Source organism: Dendrobates tinctorius, unplaced genomic scaffold, assembly GCF_039654945.1.
Source record: "Dendrobates tinctorius isolate UK_male_01 unplaced genomic scaffold, ASM3965494v1 ptg000022l, whole genome shotgun sequence".
Lineage (NCBI taxonomy): Eukaryota > Metazoa > Chordata > Amphibia > Anura > Dendrobatidae > Dendrobates > Dendrobates tinctorius.
Genome location: NW_027361690.1, coordinates 75,884,919 through 75,910,625, shown reverse-complemented (window position 1 = coordinate 75,910,625; position 25,707 = coordinate 75,884,919). Strand labels below are relative to the sequence as shown.

The window sequence follows — 25,707 nt, the reverse complement described above, 5'->3', positions numbered from 1 at the left end:
ATACTTTGAGATGTTTTAAACACTTTGTTTCCATTTTTTCATAATTTTTTTATCATTAACATGTTTATCGATCCTGTGATTACCATAATTCCGCAACTTTTCCTTATTGCTGTTGCGTTTCAGCTTTGAGGAGAATATTTTCCTTTGCGCATAGACAGTTTTACCTTCCAAGCCTTATTTTTATTTAAAGGGAATCTGTCAGTAGGATCAAACCTCCTGAGCTGTCTTTATGGGCATGTAGGTCACAGGAAGCTGAATAATATGATACCTTGATATCTAAAATCCTATGTCTCAAAGCTATAATAGTACAGCAAAGCCAGCTCTGTTGTGAACTCATTTTCTCATCTGCCTCTGGTTTCTGTTGAGGGAGCTGGTTGTGCTGACGGGGGAGTTGTGAGTTCTCTTTCCGGGCTCCCTCTGGTGGTGGCAGGAGGTAATGAAGCTGATCTAATTAACAGAGACCTGCCACCTGATAATGTGGAAGAGGATTGGACATCTGGAGTCTCAGACTAGATTTAAGACAGCCGACTCCCTATTCCCAGGCTGATTTTTTCCTGTCTCCTGAGGTCTTAGTTTCCAGCTCAGTTCCTGCCTTCTCAAGCTAAGTTGTCTTTGCTAATGTTCACATTTGATTTGGTTTGGTCTATTCAGTTTTTTGTGTGGTCAGCCAGCCCCGGCTGGGGCTGTGCTGAATTTCCACTATTATGTCACTGTATGTGTCAGTTTGCTTTTTGTCCCTTATTAGATTGGCCTCTTTTTCCTCTGTTCTCAGAATATGCCAGAGTGCTGATATAGTGGGTGAAGTCTAGTGACTTCAAGGTTTTTTTGCTATCAGAAGTGTTGGACATTTTTGCAGGGTTTTTTGGCGTGATTGCAGACAGTATCTTTCCTTTCCTGTCCTTTCTAGTTAGTGTGTGCCTCATCGCTTGCTCAGCTTATTTTCCTACCTGTGTTTGTGTTTTCATCTTGTCTCACCGTCAATACATGTGTGGGGGCTGTCTATTCCTTTGGGGTCTGCTCTGGGGAAGTTTTAGATTTCCCCATTTCTTGTTTTAGGCTTATTTAGTCCTCCGGCTGTGACGAGGCATCTAGAATCATCGTAGGTACGCTCCACGGCCGCTGTTAGTTGTGTGCTTAGGATCAGGGGTCTGCAATCCGTGTAGTTACCAACCTCTCTGGTTTTCTGTGACTTAGCTTGGTCTTGTTTTCCTCCTCGGTGACCCATTCATAACAGAATAACCAGACATACAGCAGATTCTAGGGTACTCAAAAGCAGGAAAGAATTGCTTAAAAAAAAAAAGTGTCCAAATTTTTTTTATATGTATTTTTTCCTCTTTTTCTCTGGGGCCATAGGAGGATATTTCCTCTAATGGAGATTAAGCAATTGTCTGATCGTGTGGAGCAGCTCGCTGCTGAAGTGTGGGGATTTTCCGCCTATCTCGCTCAGTCATATGCTGTTGAACCAAAGATCCCTACTCCTGATGAGTTTTCTGGGGATCGGTCTAAATTTTTTTAATTTTAAGAATAATTGTAAATTATTTCTTGCCTTGAAGCCTAACTCATCGGGGAGCTCTGTGCAGCAGGTTAAAATTGTCATCTCCTTGCTGCGCAGCGATCCTCAGGATTGGGCTTTTTCTCTGACACCTGAAAATCCTATTCTGACTAAAGTGGATGCATTTTTTCAAGCCTTGGGGTTGTTGTATGATGAACTTAATGCTATTGATCAAGCTGAGAAAACCCTATTGGCATTAAACCAGGGTCAGGATTCTATAGTGTCAAAAATTGCAAAAGTGGGCGGTCCTTACTACATGGAATGATGGTGCATTGGCAGCTCTCTTTCGGAAGGCTTTATCAGAGACCGTAAAAGATGTTATGGTGGGATTTCCTGTTCCCTCTGGTCTTGATGATCCTATGTCATTAGCCATTCAAGTTGATTGGCGTTTACATGAACGTAAAACTACATGAGAGGCGTTGCCACCTTTTGAACAAACGTCTGAACCTATTTCATGTGATAGGGTTTTGTCTAGGGCGCAACATCAGGAGTTTAGAAGGCATAATAAGCTGTGTTTTTTCTGTGGAGACGCCTCTCATACTATTTCTGTCTGCCCTAAATGAGAGAAACGATTTGCACACACATTTGCTGTGGGCAGTGTACAACCTAAGTTTCTTTTGGCAGTTACTCTGATCTGCTCCTTATCCACATTTTCCGCTAAGGCTTTTGTAGATTCAGGAGCAGCTTTGAATCTGATGGACTTTGCTTACCGTTGTGGTTTTCCTATGGTACCTCTGTGGACACCTATTCATTTGAGGGGTATTGATGCTACTCCTTTGGCGGAGAATAAGCCTCAGTTTTGGACCCAAGTGATAATGCGAGTTGCCCCAGACCACCAAGAAAATTGTAAATTTTTGGTGCTGCACAATTTGCATGATACTATTGTTCTGGGTTTTCCCTGGTTGCAAACTCATAATCCAGTTTTGGATTGGAAATCTGTGTCTGTGGTGAGTTGAGGTTATCAGTGTGTTCTTAGGGACACTCCTGTTTTCTCCACCTCTCCTCAGTCTCATGATATTCCTGATTATTTGGCTGATTTTTCTGATGTATTTAGCGAGAGTAAGTCTGCGTTTTGCCTCCTCATAGGAGTTATGACTGTGCAATTGAGTTGATGCCTGGGTGTAAATTTCCCAAGGGTCGGCTTTTCAACTTATCAGTACCCGAACATGATGCTATGCGATCCTATATTAAGGAGTCGTTGGAGAAGGGTCATATTAGACCATCCTCTTCACCCTTAGGTGCTGGGGGTTTTTTGTGGCCAAGAAAGATGGTTCATTAAGACCTTGTATTGACTATTGTTCCCTTAACAAGATGATGGTTAAATATCAGTACCCGTTGCCCCTGATGTCTGATTAATTCTCCAGAGTTAAAAGTGCCTGCTGGTTTACTAAGCTTGACCTCAGGGGGGCATATAATCTTATTCACATCAAGCACGAGGATGAATGGAAGACGGTGTTTAATACTCCGGAGGGACATTTTGAGTACCTGGTGATGCCTTTTGGGCTCACTAATGCCCCTTTTGTCTTCCAATCCTTTATGAAGGATATTTTCCGGGACTTTGTGGATAAGTTTTGATCATCTATCTGGATGATATTTTGATCTTTTCCAGTGATTGGGATTCTCATGTGGAACAAGTTCAGACTGTGTTCCGGATTTTGAGGGAGAATTCCCTGTTTGTTAAGGGACCGAAATGCCTCTTTGATGTACAGAAGATTTCATTTTTGGGATTTATTTTGTCTCCGTCGACTATTGAAATGGACCCGGCCAAGGTACAGGCCATTTATGATTTGGTTCAGCCCACTTCTTTGAAGGCTATCCAGAAGTTTTTGGGTTTTGCTAATTTCTATCGTAAATTTATAGGTAATTTTTCTGGTATTGTCAAACCACTGGCTGATCTGACCAAGAAGGGCGCTGATGTGCTGAATTGGTCTCCAGAGGCTGTCTCGGCATTTCAGGAGCTTAAGCCGAGATTCACTTCTGCTCCGGTTTTACGGCAACCTGATGTCTCACTCCCATTTCAGGTGGAGGTAGATGCTTCTGAGATTGGTGCAGGAGCTGTTTTGTCCCAAAAAAATCCTGTGACTTCTAAAATGAATCCCTGTGCCTTCTTTTCTAGAAAGTTCTCCCTATCTGAACGCAACTATGACGTGGGGAATCGGTAATAGTTGGCCATGAAATGGGCATTTGAAGAGTGGAGACATTGGTTGGAAGGAGCTAGACATCAAGTTGTGGTCCTCACCGACCACAAGAATTTGATTTATCTGGAGTCGGCCAAACGCTTGAATCCTACACAGGCTAGGTGGGACTTGTTTTTCACGTGTTTTAATTTTGTGGTCTCTGTTCTTCCGGGCACTAAGAATGTTAATGCAGACGCCCTTTCTAGGAGTTTCTTTGCTGATTCTCTTATTGTGACCGAGCCTACTACCATCCTAGGTGAGGGGGTAGTTCTTTCTGCCATTTCGCCCAATTTGAGACGCGCCCTGGAGGAATTTCAGGAGGATAAACCTGAGCGTTGTCCTATGAGAAAATTGTATGTTCCTTACCAGTGGAGGAAGAGATTGATGTCTGAAGTTCATTGCTCCACATTGGCTGGTCATCCAGGTATTTTTGGTACCAGAGATTTGGTGAGTCAGTCTTTTTGGTGGCCTGCCTTATCTCGTGATGTCAGGAATTTTGTGCAGTCCTGTGGGACTTGTTCTCGGTCTAAACCCTGTTCTCGTTCTAGTGGGTTGTTGATGCCCCTGCTGGTGCCCAAGAGGCCATGGACCCATATCTCAATGGATTTTATTTCTGATCTTCCTGTCTCTCAGAGAATGACTGTTATCTGGGTGATTTGTGATAGATTTTCTAAGATGGTCCATCTTGTACCACTGCCAAATTTGTCATCTTCCTCAGAGTTGGTGCCTTTGTTTTTACAACAGGTGGTTCGGTTGCATGGGATTCCTGAGAACATTGTGTCGGACAGAGGAGTCCAGTTTGTTTCCAGATTTTGGAAAGCCTTTTGTTCCAATCTGGGAATTCAGTTATCTTTCTCCTCTGCATTTCATCCTCAGATCAATGGGCAGACTGAGAGAACAAACCAGACTTTGGAGTCCTATTTGAGATGTTTTATATCTGCTGATCAAGATGACTGGGTCTCATTTTTGCCCTTGGCCAAATTCGCGCTAAACAATAGAGCTAGTTCTGCCCTTTTTCTGTAACTTTGGGTTTCATCCTCGATTTTCTTCAGGGCAAGTGGAATCTTCAGCCTGCCCAGGTGTGGACACTGTGGTTGTGAGAATGCAGCAGATAAGGGACCAAGTGGTGGATAAGTTGTTACTCTCTCAGGAAAAGGCCCAGCGTTTTTCCAACCGGCATAGGACCATTGGTCCCCGGTTTAAAGTGCGTGATATGACTTGGTTGTCATCTAAGAATATTCCTATGAAAGTTGCATCTCCAAAATTTAAGCCAAGATTTATTGGACCTTATAAGATTTTGGAGATTCTTAATCCTGTTTCTTTTCGATTGGCTCTTCCCGTTACGCTTAAGATCCATAACGTATTTCACAAATCTCTGTTGAAGAGGTTTGTTGAGCCAGTAGTTCCTGTGGTGGTGCCTCCTGACCCTGTATTGGTTGAAGGCAATGTGGAATATGAGATAGAGAAAATATTGGATTCTCGTTTGACTAGACTGAGACTCCAGTATTTGGTCAAATGGAAGGGTTATGGCCAGGAGGATAATTCTTGGGTCTCTGCCTCTGACATTCATGCCAATAGATTGGATCGTGCTTTTCACCTGGCCCATCCTGATCGGCCTGATGGCGTGGATGAGGGTTCGGTGACCCCTCCTCAAGGGGGGTACTGTTGTGAACTCGTTTTCTGGTCTGCCTCTGGTTTCTGGTGAGGGAGCTGGTTGTGCTGACTGGGGAGCTGTGAGTTCTCTTTCCGGGCTCCCTCTGGTGGTGGCAGGAGGTAATGAAGCTGTTCTAATTAACAGAGACCTGCCACCTGATAATGTGGAAGAGGATTGGACATCTGGAGTCTCAGACTAGATTTAAGACAGCCGACTCCCTATTCCCATGCTGGTGATTTTTTCCTGCCTCCTGAGGTCTTAGTTTCCAGCTCAGTTCCTGCCTTCTCAAGCTAAGTTGTCTTTGCTAATGTTCACATTTGATTTGGTTTGGTCTATTCAGTTTTTGTGTGGTCAGCCAGCCCCGCCTGGGGCTGTTCTGAATTTCCACTCTTATGTCACTGTATGTGTCAGTTTGCTTTTTGTCCCTTATTAGATTGGCCTCTTTTTGATCTGTTCTCAGAATATGCCAGAGTGCTGATATAGTGGGTGAAGTCTAGTGACTTCAAGGTTTTTTTGCTATCAGAAGTGTTGGACATTTTTGCAGGGTTTTTTGGCGTGATTGCAGACAGTATCTTTCCTTTCCTGTCCTTTCTAGTTAGTATGGGCCCCATCGTTTGCTCAGCCTATTTTCCTACCTGTGTTCGTGTTTTCATCTTGTCTCACTTTCAATACATGTGTGGGGGCTGTCTATTCCTTTGGGGTCTGCTCTGGGGCAGTTTTAGATTTCCCCTTTTCTTGCTTCGGGCTTATTTAGTCCTCCGGCTGTGACGAGGCATCTAGAATCATCGTAGGTACGCTCCATAGCTGCTGTTAGTTGTGTGGTTAGGATCAGGGGTCTGCAATCCACATAGTTACCAACCTCTCTGGTTTTCTGTGACTTAGCTTGGTCTTGTTTTCCTCCTTGGTGACCCATTCATAACACAGCTCATTACAGCAGAAGAGAACTGTGTCTTATTACAAACATTTGTAGCAACACTTGTCCTCTCATAGTGCTGGCAGCTCTGCTGCAGAGCTGTGCCTGTTTATAATCAAGAATTAAACCTTATTTCATTACTAATACATGAACATTTGCAGTTGACTTCTCACGGATCTGCCAGCTCTGCTGTACTGCCCTTCCCTCACACTGGCTGCCCGTGAGATGGAAGCTGCGAGAGGACAGCTGCAAATGTTTTTGTAATGAGACAAAGTTCACTTCTGCTGTACTATGTTAGCTCTGCTGTAACTTGTTAAATCTTCTGTACTATGTTAGATCTGCTGTACTACGTTAGCTCTTCTGTGCTGTGTTAGTTGGCATCTTACTGCAGATCGGTATGTTATTATAAGAGCAGACTGTCAGTCATTACATGTCTCACACTGGTGACACCCGCTTTCATTTAAAATAATCTCTAGATGCAGATTTTTAGGGAGATAAGGGTCCAGTCCAAAGTTCTTAACAGCTCATTTACATATTAGTAAAAACTTGGATTTTTCTGCAATAAGACGTCGGATCTCAGATATCAAGGTATCATTTTATTCAACTTTTTATGACCTGCATGCCCATATAGACGGCTCAGGAGGGTTGTTCACATTGACAAATTCCCTTCAATGGTCCAGTGATTAAACTGTTGTTGTAAAATTAACCAAACTACATTCTCTTCCAAATAATATATAAAGATTTTAAGAGAATAAACCTAAACATTATGATGTTGATATTTTTCCATTTTAGTGTCTCTTTTTTCTACAATCCTTGTGCAATCCAAATTAAATATACTTAACCCCTTTTAGATGCTGCACAGTATGAAAATAATTGCAATAATGAAAGAGATGTACACCTATCAACCTAAGATTTTAATTATATTTAATTAACATATTATCAATTCTGTTGGCTTACTTTGTGTGGCTTTTATTCTCTAAATTTATCTACTTTATATTGTGCTGATAATATTATTTTAAATATCGGTTCAGGATTCCTATTTGTTCCTTTTAAGAAAAAATGTGACACTGACACCCAATTTGAGGGTGATGGTAATGAAATTGTGCTAAATGGGACCATTACCGATGTTTTCATTTTCATTTTATCTTGATTAAACAGGACATTTAGATGCCAGGAATTGGGAGCTCTTAAAAATATGTTGTGTGTTTGAAAAATGAAGGCTATTCTATGTGTCAAGCTGCCAAGAAACGGAACTGAAGACTTTCTACTAATGCTCTGAGTGTCCATTACTGTCTTCTCAGAAGAGGGAAAACTGTCTGTAACCAAAAATTAAGTAAAATATGGAGGTCCAGATATCAACTTCCCAAATAGTAAGTAGATCAGAATTTTTAGTTTCAGCCATGAATGTTGTAAAGGTCCTGAGTCGATGCCACCCATGTACCACGGTCATTAAGAGTAAAATTAAAAAAAATGTTGACTCCAAGTTACAGATAATAATAATAATAATAATTTTTATTTATATAGCGCCAACATATTCCGCAGCACTTTACAATTAAGCGGGGACATGTACAGACAATAAATTCAATACAAGTTAAGACAATTCAAACAGTGACATTAGGAATGAGGTCCCTGCTCGCAAGCTTACAATCTACAAGGAAATGGGGGGACACAGTAGGTGAAAAATGCTTGTTAATTCAGGTCTGGCAATTATAATAGGGATTTTCATATAAAGCTGCATGATCCGGTCATCAGCCCGTGTGTTTAAGTGCAATAGACAAGTATCAAGTGCAGTTATCATGTGCATGAAGGGTGTGGAGACAGATGAATAGTAGGGTGTAGATTCAGAATAATATTTGGAAGGAGGGAACAGGGCAAAGTTAGCTTGCTGGGTAGTTGATGTGGTAGGCTTGTTTGAAGAGATGGGTTTTCAAAGCGCGCTTGAATAGGTCAGGGCTAGGTATCAGTCTGATCGCCTGGGGAAGTGCATTCCAGAGAGCTGGAGCAGCACGAGAGAAGTCTTGGAGGCGGAGGTGCGAGGTTCGGATTACGGGGGATGTTAGTCTTAGGTCATTTGTAGAACGGAGGGCACGTGTAGGGCGATAGACAGAGATGAGAGAGGAGATATAAGGCGGTGCAGAACAGTGGAGAGCTTTGTGGGTGAGAGAGATGAGTTTATACTGGACCCTGTAGCGAATAGGTAGCCAGTGTAATGACTGGCACAAGATGGAGGCATCGGTGAAGCGGCTGGACAGAAATATGACCCTGGCTGCCGCATTCAAGATGGATTGGAGAGGAGAAAGTTTGGTAAGAGGGAGACCGATCAGAAGAGAGTTGCAGTAGTCCAGGCGAGAATGAATAAGAGCGACAGTAAGAGTCTTAGCAGTTTCAAAGGTGAGAAAAGGTCGGATTCTGGAGATGTTTTTAAGATGCAGGTGACAAGAGCGACTGAGTGATCGGATGTACGGAGTAAAGGAAAGTTCAGTGTCGAATATGACCCCAAGACAGCGGGCATGCTGCTTGGGAGTTATGGTTGAACCCTCCAGGGTTATTTCGATGTTAGGTAGAGTGAGGTTAGTAGAGGGGAGAAACACAAGAAGTTCAGTTTTAGAGAGATTTAGTTTCAGATAGAGGGAGGACATGATGCTAGAGACAGCAGACAGACAATCCTTGGTATTTTGAATTAGGGTAGGGGTGATGTCAGGGGAAGAAGTGTATAATTGGGTGTCATCAGCATAGAGATGATACTGGAACCCAAATCTGCTGATTGTTTGTCCAATAGGGGCAGTGTATAAAGAGAAGAGGAGGGGGCCTAGGACTGAGCCCTGCGGGACCCCGATAGTAAGGGGACGAGAAGAGGAAGAGGAGCCGGAAAAAGATACAGTGAAGGAGCGGTCAGAGAGGTAGGAGGAGAACCAGGAGAGGGCTGTGTCCTTGAGGCCTATAGAGCGGAGCATAGTGAGGAGGAGCTGGTGATCCACAGTGTCAAATGCGGCAGAGAGATCCAGGAGAATCAGCAGGGAGCAATGACCTTTCGATTTAGCTGTTATTAAATCATTAGAGACTTTAGTGAGGGCAGTTTCAGTAGAGTGTAAAGAGCGGAAACCAGATTGTAAGGGGTCGAGAAGAGAGTTATCCGAGAGATAGCGGATTAGACGGGAGTGGACCAGGCGTTCCAGGAGTTTAGAGATGAAGGGAAGGTTAGAGACAGGTCTGTAGTTAGCAGTGCAGTTCTGGTCCAGGGATGGCTTTTTAAGTAAAGGGGTTATGATGGCATGTTTAAATGAGGAGGGAAATATACCTGAAGAAAGAGAGAGGTTAAATATTTTAGTCAGGTGAGTGGTGACCACTGGTGAGAGAGACTGCAGGAGCTGTGAAGGAATAGGGTCACTGTTGCAGGTTGTAGGCCGAGCAGAAGCGAGGAGCTTGGAAACTTCTTCTTCTGAAACAGGCTCAAAGATGTCTAGTGAGCTTGAGGTGCGGCAGGGAAGGGGATCCAGGCACTGAGGAGATAGGGCTGAGATATCCTGATGGATGTGGTTGATTTTTTCTAGGAAATAAGTGGCCAGATCCTCACCGCTGAGGTTGGTGATGGGGGCCTGTACTTTAGGTTTCAGGAGGGAGTTTAAGGTTTCAAAAAGTCGTCTTGGGTTGTTGGATAGTGAGGTGATGAGGGTGGTGAAGTAGGATTGTTTGGCCAGATGAAGGGCAGAGTTATAGGTTTTGAGCATGAACTTATAGTGGATGAAGTCTTCTGCTAAGAGAGATTTTCTCCACTGCCGCTCTGCACACCTTGAGCAGCGCTGAAGAAAGCGTGTTTGCGTTGTGTGCCAGGGCTGTCGTTGTCTGTGTCGGGTCTTTCTGCGTATAGAAGGTGCTGCTTCATCTAGGGCATTCTTCAGTGTATTATTGAAGTGTGACAATGCTATGTCTGGACAGGAGAGGGTGGAGATGGGGGCTAAAGATGTGTGGAGATTGTCCCTAAGCTGTTGGGTATTAATGGTACGTGTATTCCGATAAGTGTGGTAAGTGGGGGTGTTCCGGGTGAGGAGACAATTCTTGACAGAGAAGGAAAGAAGGTTGTGGTCCGAGAGCGGGAGGGGTGAATTAGTAAAGTCGTGCAGCGAGCCGGGACGGGAGAAAACCAGGTCCAGAGTATTCCCGTCCTCATGTGTAGGAGAATTAGTAAACTGTGAGAGGCCGAATGAAGAAGTTAGAGAAAGAAGATGAGAGGCAGACTGGGAGAGCGGATCATTGATGGGGATGTTAAAGTCTCCCATGATGAGGGTGGGGATGTCACAGGATAGAAAGTGAGTAAGCCAGGTGGTGAAGTGGTCTAGAAACTGGCGGGAGGAGCCTGGAGGGCGATAAACGACCGCCACTCGTAAGGAGAAGGGCTTAAAGAGTCTGACGGCGTGGACTTCAAAGGAAGGAAATGTAAGTGAGGGAACCGGGGGGATGACCTGGAAAGCACATTGTGATGAAAGGAGCAAACCAACACCTCCACCCTGTCTGTTCTCAGGTCTGGGGGTATGTGAAAATTTTAGCCCACCAAACGAGAGAGCGGCAGCAGCGGTGGTGTCTGAATGCTGGATCCAGGTTTCTGTAATAGCCAGAAGGTTAAGGGAATTAGAGAGAAAAAGATCGTGAATGTAAGTCAGTTTGTTACACACAGACCGTGCATTCCAGAGAGCACATTGGAAAGTGAGAGGAGAAGGCATGCACTGAATGTTAATAAGATTAGCAGGGTTTCTATATGCAGATGGAGGAGAGTAACGTATGCTGGTGGAGGGAGGCCCAGGGTTGGGGGAGATGTCACCTGCAACTATTAAAAGGAGAAAAAACAGAAAAAGCAGGTGGTGGGATGATTTGTATGAACGTTTTGAGTGCTGCATGGTGGTTTTGGATGGTTTGGTGTGGGTAAGAAATGTCAATAGAGCCTCAGAGTTATACATGGGAGAGGGGAAAAGGGAGGGGTGGATATGCAGAGAGTGCACAGAATGTGTAAAAGGGCAGGCGAGTTGTTAGAAAGCAGAGGTGAAGACAAAAAGCAGCAGGTTGATATGTTCAATGCAAATGTAGTACGACTGACCAAGAAGCATGCGTGCATGAAAAACTTATGCACCTTACCTGTCTCCTGCCCTGTCCAACTGCATTGTCTAACTGCAAAACACTTGATCCCGTTGCACTTAATATCTGTTGCACGCGTGAGCCCGCACACGTGCTATCCCAACCAGAGCTAAATATATATGAAATGAAATGTCTGCTAGCTTCAGCCACCAAAAGGCCACAATCAGTAATTAACCAATTAGCACAAGGCCAGAGCAGGCATTACTATGCAGGGTAAATAACTAACGCTGGACAAGGCCATCAAACAGAGAAAGGGAAAAAAACCTTTCTACACTTCAAAGCAGAAACCAAATAGATAAAAAATAAAGACCCACCACAGGAGTGATGGAATGAAATACCATTAAAATATCTGGCAATATATGATGCAGTTCACACTTGTCAGACAGCATACATGGATGATGGAATGAAATACCATAAAAATATCTGGCAATATATGATGCAGTTCACACTTGTCAGACAGCATACATGGATGATGGAATGAAATACCATAAAAATATCTGGCAATATATGATGCAGTTCACACTTGTCAGACAGCATACATGGATGATGGAATGAAATACCATTAAAATATCTGGCAATATATGATGCAGTTCACACTTGTCAGACAGCATACATGGATGATGGAATGAAATACCATTAAAATATCTGGCAATATATGATGCAGTTCACACTTGTCAGACAGCATACATGGATGATGGAATGAAATACCATTAAAATATCTGGCAATATATGATGCAGTTCACACTTGTCAGACAGCATACATGGATGATGGAATGAAATACCATTAAAATATCTAGCAAGCCATATTGCAAGCCAGATAGCAAGCCATATTGAAAATTTGCTAACGTAATGGTTAACATAGACAAATTAACATAGACATTTGATGGATGAATGACTTCAAATGAGTATTTTGGACTGATGAGTTTAAGGATTAAAAAAAAAAATATATATATATATATACAGTGTCTACAAGTAGTATTCAACCCCCTGCAGATTTAGCAGGTTTGATAAGATGCAAATAAGTTAGAGCCTTCAAACTTCACACAAGAGCAGGATTTATTAACAGATGCATAAATCTTACAAACCAACAAGTTATGTTGCTCAGTTAAATTTTAATACATTTTCAACATAAAAGTGTGGGTCAATTATTATTCAACCCCTAGGTTTAATATTTTGTGGAATAAACCTTGTTTGCAATTACAGCTAATATTCGTCTTTTATAAGACCTGATCAGGCCGTCACAGGTCTCTGGAGTTATCTTGGCCCACTCCTCCATGCAGATCTTCTCCAAGTTATCTAGGTTCTTTGGGTGTCTCATGTGGACTTTAATCTTGAGCTCCTTCCACAAGTTTTCAATTGGGTTAAGGTCAGGAGACTGACTAGGCCACTGCAACACCTTGATTTTTTCCCTCTGGAACCAGGCCTTGGTTTTCTTGGCTGTGTGCTTTGGGTCGTTGTCTTGTTGGAAGATGAAATGACGACCCATCTTAAGATCCATGATGGAGGTGCGGAGGTTCTTGGCCAAAATCTCCAGGTAGGCCGTGCTATCCATCTTCCCATGGATGCGGACCAGATGGCCAGGCCCCTTGGCTGAGAAACAGCCCCACAGCATGGTGCTGCCACCACCATGCTTGACTGTAGGGATGGTATTCTTGGGGTCGTATGCAGTGCCATCCAGTCTCCAAACGTCACGTGTGTGGTTGGCACCAAAGATCTCGATCTTGGTCTCATCAGACCAGAGAACCTTGAACCAGTCTGTCTCAGAGTCCTCCAAGTGATCATGAGCAAACTGTAGACGAGCCTTGACGTGACGCTTTGAAAGTAAAGGTACCTTACGGGCTCGTCTGGAACGGAGACCATTGCGGTGGAGTACGTTACTTATGGTATTGACTGAAACCAATGTCCCCACTGCCATGAGATCTTCCCGGAGCTCCTTCCTTGTTGTCCTTGGGTTAGCCTTGACTCTTCGGACAAGCCTGGCCTCGGCACGGGTGGAAACTTTCAAAGGCTGTCCAGGCCGTGGAAGGCTAACAGCAGTTCCATAAGCCTTCCACTTCCAGATGATGCTCCCAACAGTGGAGACAGGTAGGCCCAACTCCTTGGAAAGGGTTTTGTACCCCTTGCCAGCCTTGTGACCCTCCACGATCTTGTCTCTGATGGCCTTGGAATGCTCCTTTGTCTTTCCCATGTTGACCATGTATGAGTGCTGTTCACAAGTTTGGGGAGGGTCTTAAATAGTCAGAAAAGGCTGGAAAAAGAGATAATTAATCCAAACATGTGAAGCTCATTGTTCTTTGTGCCTGAAATACTTCTTAATACTTTAGGGGAACCAAACAGAATTCTGGTGGTTTGAGGGGTTGAATAATAAATGACCCTCTGAATAAACTTTTCACAATTTAAAAAAAAATTAAACAAAGAAATAACATTCTTTTTTGCTGCAGTGCATTTCACACTTCCAGGCTGATCTACAGTCCAAATGTCACAATGCCAAGTTAATTCCGAATGTGTAAACCTGCTAAATCTGCAGGGGGTTGAATACTACTTGTAGGCACTGTATATATATATGGTTTTGGAAAAAGCTTTAGCTGGTCAACCAGAGTATCAGAGGATCCTCCATTAGATCGAGGCTCTGATCGATTTATAAGGCCCAAAGGTCTAGCAGATGACTGCATTTGATAAAGCAGAAGAATAAGAACTGCATTTGGATTTGTTATAGTCAATATAGGCTTGTATTTGATTGTCCCTAAAGATCTACTGACATAATCTCTAGATATTGCCTTTGTTCTATTATTTTATGAGAAGGTATGGTTTTTTGGTCTAAAACTTTTATGCACTGAGACATTCATGTTGCCTACTACATTTGGACCCATTTTTGCATAAATCAAACTGCAGTTTAGGATAGTTTCCTGTTGTTTTGAATGCTTTTGCGTAAAAAATGCTACTTGCCTTGAGACACATTTTAACGTTCAGATGAATGAGGCTGCAATAAGATCAAGGTTAATATCTGAAACATATACCAGATTGATTTATTACTTTTACTATGTGTTATTCTTATCTCCTTTATCCACTCTGGCAGTAAATTTATGGAATGAAAAAAAATGGAATAATCAATACTTCACTTTGTAACGCTTTTATGATGATAAGAATACTGTTTACCTCTATTCTAATAAATTAAAGCTGCACTCTGAAACACTATAGTATGTAAACATTGAATACATTTGGAACTGCATTACTGCTGCAGAAAACATGGTAAAAAATGAAGGCACTTTGCGCACAAAGTGCCCAATTTGTATGAACCCAACAGCCAGCGACAAGGTGTACTCCTTTGTTGTGACTCTAAACCTAACTTGATGCCTCTCCAAAGCTAAATGCCTAAAGTAATATGCCCATATAATTGTAGGTTTTTTGCCCGGGAGAGGGGAAGGAAGAAAGGAAGGAAGGGAGAGGGAAGGAGGTAGGGAGGAAGAGATGATGGGAGGGAAGGAATTAATTGTTTTTTGGGCCTTGTTTTTACTGTATTAGTTGTGTAGTAAAAATAAATTGGCAACATAATTCTCCTGGTCAGCACAATTACTTTATTTAAGGGGTAAAAGAAATGTGGTAATTCATAAAAAAAATCAAAATGTTAAGTTTTGCTGCCATTTTCCAAGACAACTGACATTCAAATTTTGGGGTCAATGGAGCTATATGTGGGCTTGCATTTTTTGAATGTCAAGTTGCCATTTTATTAATATATTTTAGGGTGTACATGGTGTTTTAATCACTTTAATTGCATTTTTTGTCGAATTGCAGCAAATTAGGGACCACAATTTTAGCTTTTTCAATTTTGTTATTAGTAATGGTAATTACATTTATTTGGATTTGAATAGACCGGACTTTTTAGGGATGCAGTGATACCAAATATGTATTTTTTAAATTAATTTCTTCTTACGCTTCCGACTCTGCATCAAAAACAGGCACCCAACGGATGACATTTTAGCATGTCATATGCAGAGAAAGTGTACATTAAAATGGTCACCCTCTTCTTACACTGGCAGAAACGTGTCCTAGAATGCTAGGACAGGTCAGGTGCCTGTGGGCATGTGTGGTAAGTCACTGCTGCACATGACACACATGCTTATAGGCACCTGACCTGTCCTAACATTCTCCTTATACAAAACTAAAGGGATTTGCTAATCAAAGATATTAAAGAAGTTATTTAAAAAGATGTTTTTGCTTTTAATTTGTTTTTCTATTTCTGGAGATTCTCTTTATAGTTTTAGTTATACTAGATAACACTTAAACAGGGTGTTGACTACTATGATGGACATCCCAGAACCATACACTAATGCAGAGAGAGATGAAAACACATACTGTAGAAGCAACCTAAGGATTTTTGCATGAATAGTAATGACTGATGGGTGAGTGACATGGCTGGTGAATATCTACACAATGGAGCTCAACTAATGATATTTTAATTAGATTTTGTACTGATGGGACGCCCTTCCTAATCTTCATTTTCTTACGACCTATCGCATTGAAGTTAAATCCTTCTTGATCTTTTATCCAGTGATGGAGTGGTCATATGAACTTGCAAGTGTGAGCCATATCGTTTGGTTGTGGGTTGTGTCAGCCCCGGCCTTTAGTAGCAAATACATTCTTTCAGAGAGTTCCCCACCAACCCACATTTCAGAAAATGAAGCATAAGACCCAGACTTTCAAATACAGGCTTTCAAGCTGAGAAGCTAGTGAGGAGAAAAGAATGCTAATGATCAGCAGGAAAATAGCCAGCAACTATAGACAACAGGGTGCCTTTCAGATGCAGAAACAATAGGATGTGTGGTCTTCTCATTAAATTCTAATTTGTTATTTCAGTGGCATGACTTGCACGTTCCACAACGTTTCAAAGTCTTTAAGGCGGCTGCCTTGTGTTTCCAAGATGTTTATCAAACATAAAATTGTAAATCTTTTAATGAGTCCTTGGTACACCCCACCTATGAACAAGGACTAGCACTGACTCTTGAAAAATGTTCTTTATAATGATGCAAGGCTTTAGGCTGATGATTAAACCTCAAACGGAGACATCATGCAGCAATAAAGATGACTGTTTGTCATACAGTAAGAATAAATGCAAAGTTATAACAATGCTATCACTGATGATAATCCATCAATTTTTCACACCTTTGCTTCTGCCAAGCGCTATAAAGGATCTGTGGAAGAGGACAGGAACAAACAGCATATTCTTCCCTTTCTGGGATGTGTTGCTAATGAGTGGCTGTTTATAACTAATCAGGGGAAAAAAAATATTCTGTAATAATTGGTAATGTGTAGACCCCGACGGATAACATGGATTCCATCCTCGTCCTTGAATTTTAGGATAACCATAGCATTACAACCTATTTAGGAAAGCAATTCAAGTCATGCAAAGACAGAGACTGTATAACAAGTTAATACTGAAGACAATGTATATAATATGGGAAATGGATCACGTGTCTGTCTCTGGTATAAAATTCAAAAATGTCTGATGGCATTCTAGAAATTTTTGTTGCAATTTGAATGGAAGGAGAAGTCAAAACAAAATCATACATTTCCCCATTTTTTGGTACAACAAAAGGATTAATGAGATGATAAACATTGCTTTTTTTAAAAAAAAAAAAATGGCTTTGTACATATTTGTTGCGAAAGACCAAATATATGTAAAAAAAAATATACAGAAGACCTTAATAGTGTTGTCAACAAAGTGAAATAATATAGATTTCTATTTTCATGCTTTTGTAACAGATCTGCTACCCTTGAAACAGAATTTAAAATATAGAGTGAACCAACAGTTACTTTATTGTAATAGATAGACAACATCAAGTGTGAGTCTATGGCAAAGAAGTTTTGTTCACAACTGGTTTGAAATGATGTGGTTGAGGCTGACATGAGTCACAAGTAACTAAACTTTATTGAGTATACAAACACAACACATTTCCATCCCTGACTATGAAAGTTTCCTCAGAAGGAGTACTTTATAGCCATATTTTAGTGAAAATTTCTATAACAATATTAGATACTCATGTTTTATTAATATTACCAATTATTCAGCTATTTTTCAGTATTCATTGCTACAATTTTTTTTGCGCGCTTTACCCAACTATTGTTCCTATTTAAGAGAGGGAAAGGCAATCTTTGTAATCCGTCTGACGAAGATCCTTTCCAGTAAGAAATGAAAATGCTTTATAAGTGTATACTTATTAAAACTGAATTCCACTCAGAGACACAACGTAACCATCTAGTCACTTTTGCACAGATATATCTAGCCTGAGTTTGAAGGGATATTCGTTTGTTCTATTGTGATTGCAGGGAAGTTTATGTAATACAGAAATGTGTATGTTTAAGTGTGTACTATTTCTATGGTGCCCATAGACCTCAGATAACTGTGGTCATTCAGCCCACAGCTAGCTATCCTGACTCCCCCATACATGTGAAACCTTGCATCAGCCAAGCCTTCATGTGTTTTCAATGGCGACTGGTGAGAAATAAGTAGCCAGAAACCATTGGCATCACACTATTAGACTTGAAAACAAAGGGAATGTCGATGTAATTTCAAACTCCCCAACCAATTTTTACCAGACATTAAATAATTGGTTAAAATCAGCTGCTTCAAAGTTACTGAAGACTGTGATAGTAGAAATATAGCTTGTAGCTCCGAAATACAGCGAAGAAATCTGCAAGGACCCCATTTACCATGTTCTGCTTGCCTAATTATTGTCTTCTTACATGGCATTAGAGGATTCTGGTCTCCTCAGGCACCAGGACTGCATGCAACTGTTCCCTCTGTCCTCCCCCTTAAACCTACAACTAGGTGTGTGAATTCCTCTTGTACTGAATTGCTTTAGTTGGTATAAATCCAATCATTATTATCATTTGTTTTAGAGCACCATTAATTCCATGGTGCTGTACATTAGAAGGGGTTACATACAAAATACAAATATACCGTAAATTAAAATGAATAAACTAACAATGACACACTGGAACTGAGAGGAAGAGGGTCCTTCCCTCTGGGCTTAGAGTCTATAGGGTATTGAGAACAAAGACAGTAAGTTTGGGGTTGCAGCAGCTCCAGTGGTGGTTATGTGGCGCCCCTGAGGGTTCAGTTGCCACAGAGGTACTGCACCTCCTCCTGAGGTGTGGTACCCCACTATCCAGGTAAGGTGGAGACACCTGACCACACTCCAACACCTGCATCCCACACCACAAAGTAGTGCAGCAAAGCACCTTCGGCGGCTCTCTGCTTGGAGTGTAGCATAGCACCCCTTGGTGGCTACCTGCTTGGAACACGAAATGTGCTGGGAGGTGGGTGGAGCTGGGTTTTTGCACTAAAAGAGCGGGAAGAGTTAGGGGTCAGGCAGTCTGACAGAGAAAGAGAGTTGGACAGATCCCTAGGAGAGGGATGGATGGCTGGAAGTGCTGCAGCAGACCTCAGTGACCTGGGTTGGCTGGCACAGGAAAGAGACATTTTAGAAAGCCTGATTCTCCATAAGAAGGAAAAGATTAGTACGGAACGTGAGGAGAATAAGAGAACAAGGACCAGGGTTAGAGGAGAACCTTTCCCAAGTTCTAAGCGCAAGGCCGGGGCCCGGTTCTCGAGGTTGTATGGATACTAATGGTCCTGCAGAAGACACCGGAGGAATAGAAGTAGTGACCACTTTATTCCTACACAAGACTTGGGGGCACAACAGCAAGGATAGTGAGCCGGGACTAGGTAGGAGTCCCCGAAGTAAGCTACAGCTGTCTGCCATACAAGTAGAGTTCATAAGAACATCTGACAGGAGGAACTCCAGTGTAACTCACTACTGGGAGTACTTCAGTCAAAGGCGCTAAGAGGGAGACGTTCAGAATAGGCACATATGTTGATGGAGTGTTGGAAAGGAGTACTTCATCCTGCCTGGAAGTTGGCTGAGCTCCTGACCCTGAGGACACCGCACGGATGCGGGCACCTGTACCAAAACAGACTGTGAGTAAAGCTTTGCAACTACATGCCCTGGTGTCCTCCACTTATTCCGGCGCCAACCCGTCCAACACTGCTACATCTCTTGCGCCCGACACTACACCATGTAAGTGTCACTTCACCTACTCTGCCCTGGGACTACAGCCCTGCCTGTGGAGGGCTATAACATCATTGCTGCATCACACCATCTGTCCCAGAGGATCTATCTGCAGCATCGGCTTACATCTTCATTGCTGAACACCACAGGTGGTGTCACAAATCACTTATAACCTTTCACCACCAAAAGCACACTGAAACAACCCCTTTTGCAAAGGAGCCCCAGGGACACGGACTGGGTCACTGCTGCCGTGACAACCCCCCGTTGAGAAGATCAACCGGCCCGGTATCGAGTACCCCACAACCCTGGTGAGTGAGGGCGCTCCAACTTGGCGTCACGAACAGGATGACGAGACCCGGTGCCATCGGGTTCTGTGTGCCTACGATTTATTGGACTTAAAAGTTTGTGGAAATGTGCAGAATAACCAATTTGATAGACCGTAAAATGAATGCTAAAAATGGCCGCCAGCGCGGAGAAGAAGGGCATGACAACATGGGTGGTCCTAAGAAAAGACCGCGAACTGTCCTGGGCCTCCCCTGTCTGAACTTCTATGCGACAGCAACATGGCCCACCCCCCGAGGGGTTCGTATACTGGCATGATATGGAGGAGTAGGAAGAAGACGCCACCCCCAGAAAGAGGAGCGGAAGCTAATGGTGGGAAAAGAGGCAAGACAGGAAGAAGGAGAAAACACCATGATGGAAGGAGCGCGGAGGCCAGGAGAAAATGGCAGGGAGAAGCAACCCTCCCCCAGGCAACACCCACGGAGCATACGGCCGCTGCCACACCCTTTACAGCGCCCGCCACCACCATTAGGCTGATGCTGTCACTGGATGCGGCCTGCCAGGAGAAGGTACATGAGGGTTCCGGAGGCTGTGGGACAGGAGCTGAGTCCCAGCCCGGATCCGGCATGGCTGCGCAGGCTATTACCGGCATGCCCCAGTCCCGTGCCGACATGGATGCAGCCACCGACCGTTCTTCAACCCACTCCAGGGGTTGCGGCTGCCATCATTTACCACCCGGCACCTAAGCAGAAGTCAGAACATCACCGGGAAGCACCAGTTATGGTCGCCTCCCCTGCCATGATCCTGGTACTAGGAGCCATCCCTGTGGACAGAAATGGTCCGGTGATTGCCAGGACCACGAGTGGTGGCACTCAAATTACATCTAGCCCGCAACAACCGGCCATAGTACCGTCAACTGTGGTACCACTGGAGATCGCAGAGCAGCACCTATCGGTACCGGCTACAGCCCTTGCAGACTTGTTGGCAGCAGTACCACCTGAAGTGACAGAACAACATTCCTTGGTACCAGCTGCAACTCCTGCAGAGTCACAGGCAACTGGGATACCATTGGTGGCAGTTGATGTGTTGCCCGCACAGGCTGCAGTTACTTCCGCTGCCATCCCATTAACACCAGCAGATGACAACCTTACTCCCGGAGAAAAGGAATACCTGCAATTTGTCGACAGCCAGCAACAGGATGAAGACACCAAGAGCATCTCCCCTGGAAGCAGCTCAAGCAACCAGCTTCCAGAACCCCAGGAGGGGATTACTAGCCATAATGTTTACCTAAATGAACTGTTACCCAGGAGGGTATTTGCAACGTTGTGCTTTAAAGTTATTTTTGTTTGTTCATCATGTTTTTCCCTGTTTTTTTTTGGTTGCCCAGTTTTATAGGCAGCGTTTCTCGCACTTGAACTGTGGAGATCATGAACACTGAGTGATCCAGAACTTTAATGTATATAGTTGCACCTCCTTAGGTGCCCTTTCTTGGTTTTACATAGCCCTTTTATAGATAAGAACTACCTCATCATGGAGCATAGCTCCACCCAAAAGGACACTGCAAGAGATCCCAGCTGGGAGTAGTGTCCAGCACTTACAAGAATTATTGATGTGAAGTATTTTATAATGTGCCTTATGACAGTATTAATAGAGAATAGCTTTTATATAGAATCTAGTTAGTAGCAATGACTAATAGGAATGTTTTAATAAAGAAATTTGAATAAAGATGAAGATTTGAAAAAAGTAGAAAATGTGAAAGAAGAGATGACGAAGAGATGTGTTGATGAAGAATACTTGAAGTGTTAGTGAGTTACTGCCAATAGCACTTTTGGATTAGGTACTGTATTAGAACATAGATAGTTAGTTAAAACTGTTTGCAACGTTCAAGAATGAGTGCCTCTCATATTGAGAAGATTAGATAAGAACTGTTTATTAGCATTATAAAAATTTTGTATGTTCCTGTATTTGTCCATCTTTGCTTCTTTTTCAGCCCGCGGATGTGCTGTGTTTAACGGGGGGTATGTGGCACCCCTGAGGGTTCTGTCGCCACAGAGGCACTGAACCTCCTCCTGAGGTGTGGTACCCCACTATCCAGGTAAGGTGGAGACAACTGACCACACTCCAACACCTGCACCCCACACCACAAAGTAGTGTAGCAAAGCACCTTCGGCGGCTCTCTGCTTGGAGTGTAGCATAGCACCCCTTGGGGGCTCCCTGCTTGGAACACGAAATGTGCTGGGAGGTGGGTGGAGCTGGGTTTTTGCACTAAAAGAGCGGGAAGAGTTAGGGGTCAGGCAGTCTGACAGAGAGAGAGAGTTGGAGAGATCCCCAGGAGAGGGATGGATGGCTGGAAGTGCTGCAGCAGACCTCAGTGACCTGGGTCTGCTGGCACAGGAAAGAGACATTTTAGAAAGCCTGATTCTCCATAAGAAGGAAAAGATTATTACGGAACGTGAGGAGAATAAGAGAACAAGGACCAGGGTTAGAGGAGAACCTTTCCCAAGTTCTAAGCGCAAGGCCGGGGCCCGGTACCCGAGGTTGTATGTATACTAATGGTCATGCAGAAGACACCGGAGGAATAGAAGTAGTGACCACTTTATTCCCACACAAGACTTGGGGGCACAACAGCAACGAAAGTGAGCAGGGACAAGGTAGAAGGCGTCCCCAAAGTAGGCTACAGCTGTCTGCCGTACAAGTAGAGTTCATAAGAACATCTGACAGGAGGAACTCCAGTGTAACTCACTACTGGGAGTACTTCACTCAAAGGCGCTAAGAGGGAGACGTTCAGAAAAGGCACATATGTTGGCGGAGTGTTGGAAAGGAGTACTTCATCCTGCCTGGAAGTTGGCTGAGCTCCTGACCCTGAGGACACCGCACGGATGCGGGCACCTGTACCACAACAGACTGTGAGTAAAGCTTTGGAACTACATGCCCTGGTGTCTTCCACTTATTCTGGCGCCAACCCGTCCAGCACTGCTACATCTCTTGCGCCCGACACTACACCATCTAATTGTCACTTCACCTACTCTGCCCTGGGACTACAGCCCTGCCTGTGGAGGGCTATAACATCATTGCTGCATCACACCATCTGTCCCAGAGGATCTGTCTGCAGCGTCGGCTTACATCTTCATTGCCGAACACCACAGGTGGCGTCACGAATCACTTATAATCTTTCACTACCATAAGCACACTGAAACAACCCCTTTTGCAATGGAGCCCCAGGGCCATGGACCAGGTCACTGCTGCCGTGACAACCTCCCGCTGAGAAGATCAACCGACCCGGTACTGAGCACCCCACAGCCCTGGTGAGTGAGGGCGCTCCAGTTATGTGGCAGTTGGTAATTGCAGGCTGTAAGTTTTCTTGAAGAGATGAGTTTTCAAATCATCAATTTTCTGATCTATCTTTTCTCTGCCTCTGCCCTGCTAGTAGTTTGCTGTTGTTGACCTCAGCCTGTATTCTGACCAACCTTCTGACTGATGTTTCTGCTCCTGTTCTGAGTCTCGTGATTTTGGCACCACTTCACAACCACCATTTGCCAGACAGCTCCATTGCTCTTAAAACAGATTACTAACATTGTGGGGTCTACTAGGACAATAGCAGCTGACCTGAAAGGGGACAGGACACTTTAAGAACAGGTGCAGGCAGGTACTGAAGGTATACAGTCTGGCTCAGCTAATTCATAGACAGACAGGTACTGGCTGATATGGAGACAGGCAGTGGTGTAACAACAAAATGGGCCCACCCCATGCCAAAATACACGCACATCTCTGCTCCGTACACCTCGTACACACGTGGTTCCGCGCACCTCGTACACGCACCTCTCGTACAAACATACCTTGTACACACACGGCTGTGCTCCATACACTTCGTACACACGACTCTGCTCCGTACACCTCGTACACACGCGGCTCCACTTCGTACACACGGCTCCACTCCGCACACCTCGTAGACACATGGCTGCGCTCCATACACTTCGTACACTCACGGCTCTGCTCCGTATACCTTGTACACACACAGCTCGGCTCCGTACACCTTGTACGCACACAGCTCTGCACCATACACCTTGTACAAACAGGGCTCCACTCCGCACACCTCGTACACACACGGCTGTGCTCCATACACATCGTACACACACAGCTCTGCTCCGTACACCTTGTACACATACAGCTCTGCTACATCCACCCTGTAAACCATTCCTGACTAGTGTTGAGCATTCCGATACCGCAAGTATCGGGTATCGGCCGATACTTGCTGTATCGGAATTCCGATACCGACTTCCGATATTTTTTCAATATCGGAATTCGGCATCGGAATCGGAAGTTCAGTTGATTGACGGCCTGACATCATCATGATGCGCGGTGTGTGCGCATCATGATGCGCCGTCATTTCGGGCCTTCCGGGGGTCTCTGCCGGCCTGCCGGGGGGCTGTGCCGGCCTGCCGGGGGGCTGTGTGGACTGCCCGGGGTCTGTACCGGCCTGCCGGGGGGCTGTGCCGGCCTGCCGGTGGTCTGTGCACCCTGTGGGGGTCTGTACCGGCCTGCCGGGGGGCTGTGCCGGCCTGCCGGGGGGCTGTGCCGGCCTGCCGGGGGGCTGTGCTGATGTCCGGGGGTCTGTGCAAGCATCGTCCGATGGGACTACAAGTCCCATCGGGCGATGCCTGCTACCATGACAGTGATTGACACATTAGCCAATGATGGGACAGTAGTAGTCCCATCATCCGGCTAATGTGTTAAATGTTAAAAAAAAAAATAAAAAAAAAAAAAATACTACATACATACTACATGCATGCTACATACATACTACATGCTACATACATACTACATACATGCTACATACATACTACATGCATGCTACATACATACTACATGCATGCTACATACATACTACATACATACTGCATGCTACATACATACTACATACATACTACATATATACTACATGCATGCTACATACATACTACATGCTACATACATACCACATACATACTACATATATACTACATGCATGCTACATATATACTACATGCTACATACATACCACATATATACTACATACATACTACATACATGCTACATACATACTACATGCATGCTACATACATACTACATGCATGCTACATACATACTACATACATACTGCATGCTACATACATACTACATACATACTACATATATACTACATGCATGCTACATACATACTACATGCTACATACATACCACATACATACTACATATATACTACATGCATGCTACATACATACCACATATATACTACATACATACTACATATATACTGCATGCTACATACATACTACATATATACTACATGCATGCTACATACATACTACATGCTACATACATAACACATATATACTACATACATACTACATACATACTACATGCTACATACATACTACATGCTACATACATACTACATATATACTACATGCATGCTACATACATACTACATATATACTACATGCATGCTACATACATACTACATGCTACATGCATGCTACATACATACTACATACATACTACATGCTACATACATACCACATATATACTACATACATACAATACATTCATACAATACATACATAGACATACAGTACATATAACATAGAGTAACATACTTACCAATACTTGTCACATTGTTCCCCGAAGCCATTGTCGTCTACGGAATAAATATTAACATAACAAACCACAAAAATACTCACCCACGATCCGAAGCAGTCCACGAGTGTGTCCCACGACGATCTTGGGTAGAGAACGGCAGCATCAGATGATGCTGCCGTTCTCTACGGGCTGCAGGAATCCAATGACAGAAGGTAGGTATCCTTCCGCACTGTATTCCTCCGCCACTTAAAAAAAAAAAGTCCCTAGTCTCACTTTATGCCATTGCTGTGTGGGAAATTCCCACACAGCAATGG

The 25,707-nt window shown here is 43.6% G+C and overlaps 1 long non-coding RNA gene across 1 annotated transcript in view; it reads left to right on the top strand.

Annotated features, from left to right (window-relative positions):
• Positions 1-25,707, top strand: part of LOC141083978 (uncharacterized) — a 312,249-nt gene that overhangs the window by 135,199 nt on the left and 151,343 nt on the right. The window contains exon 2 of the long non-coding RNA XR_012230882.1: positions 7,455-7,666. This is a non-coding gene — a long non-coding RNA (uncharacterized lncRNA). The remainder of the gene's footprint in view (positions 1-7,454; positions 7,667-25,707) is intronic.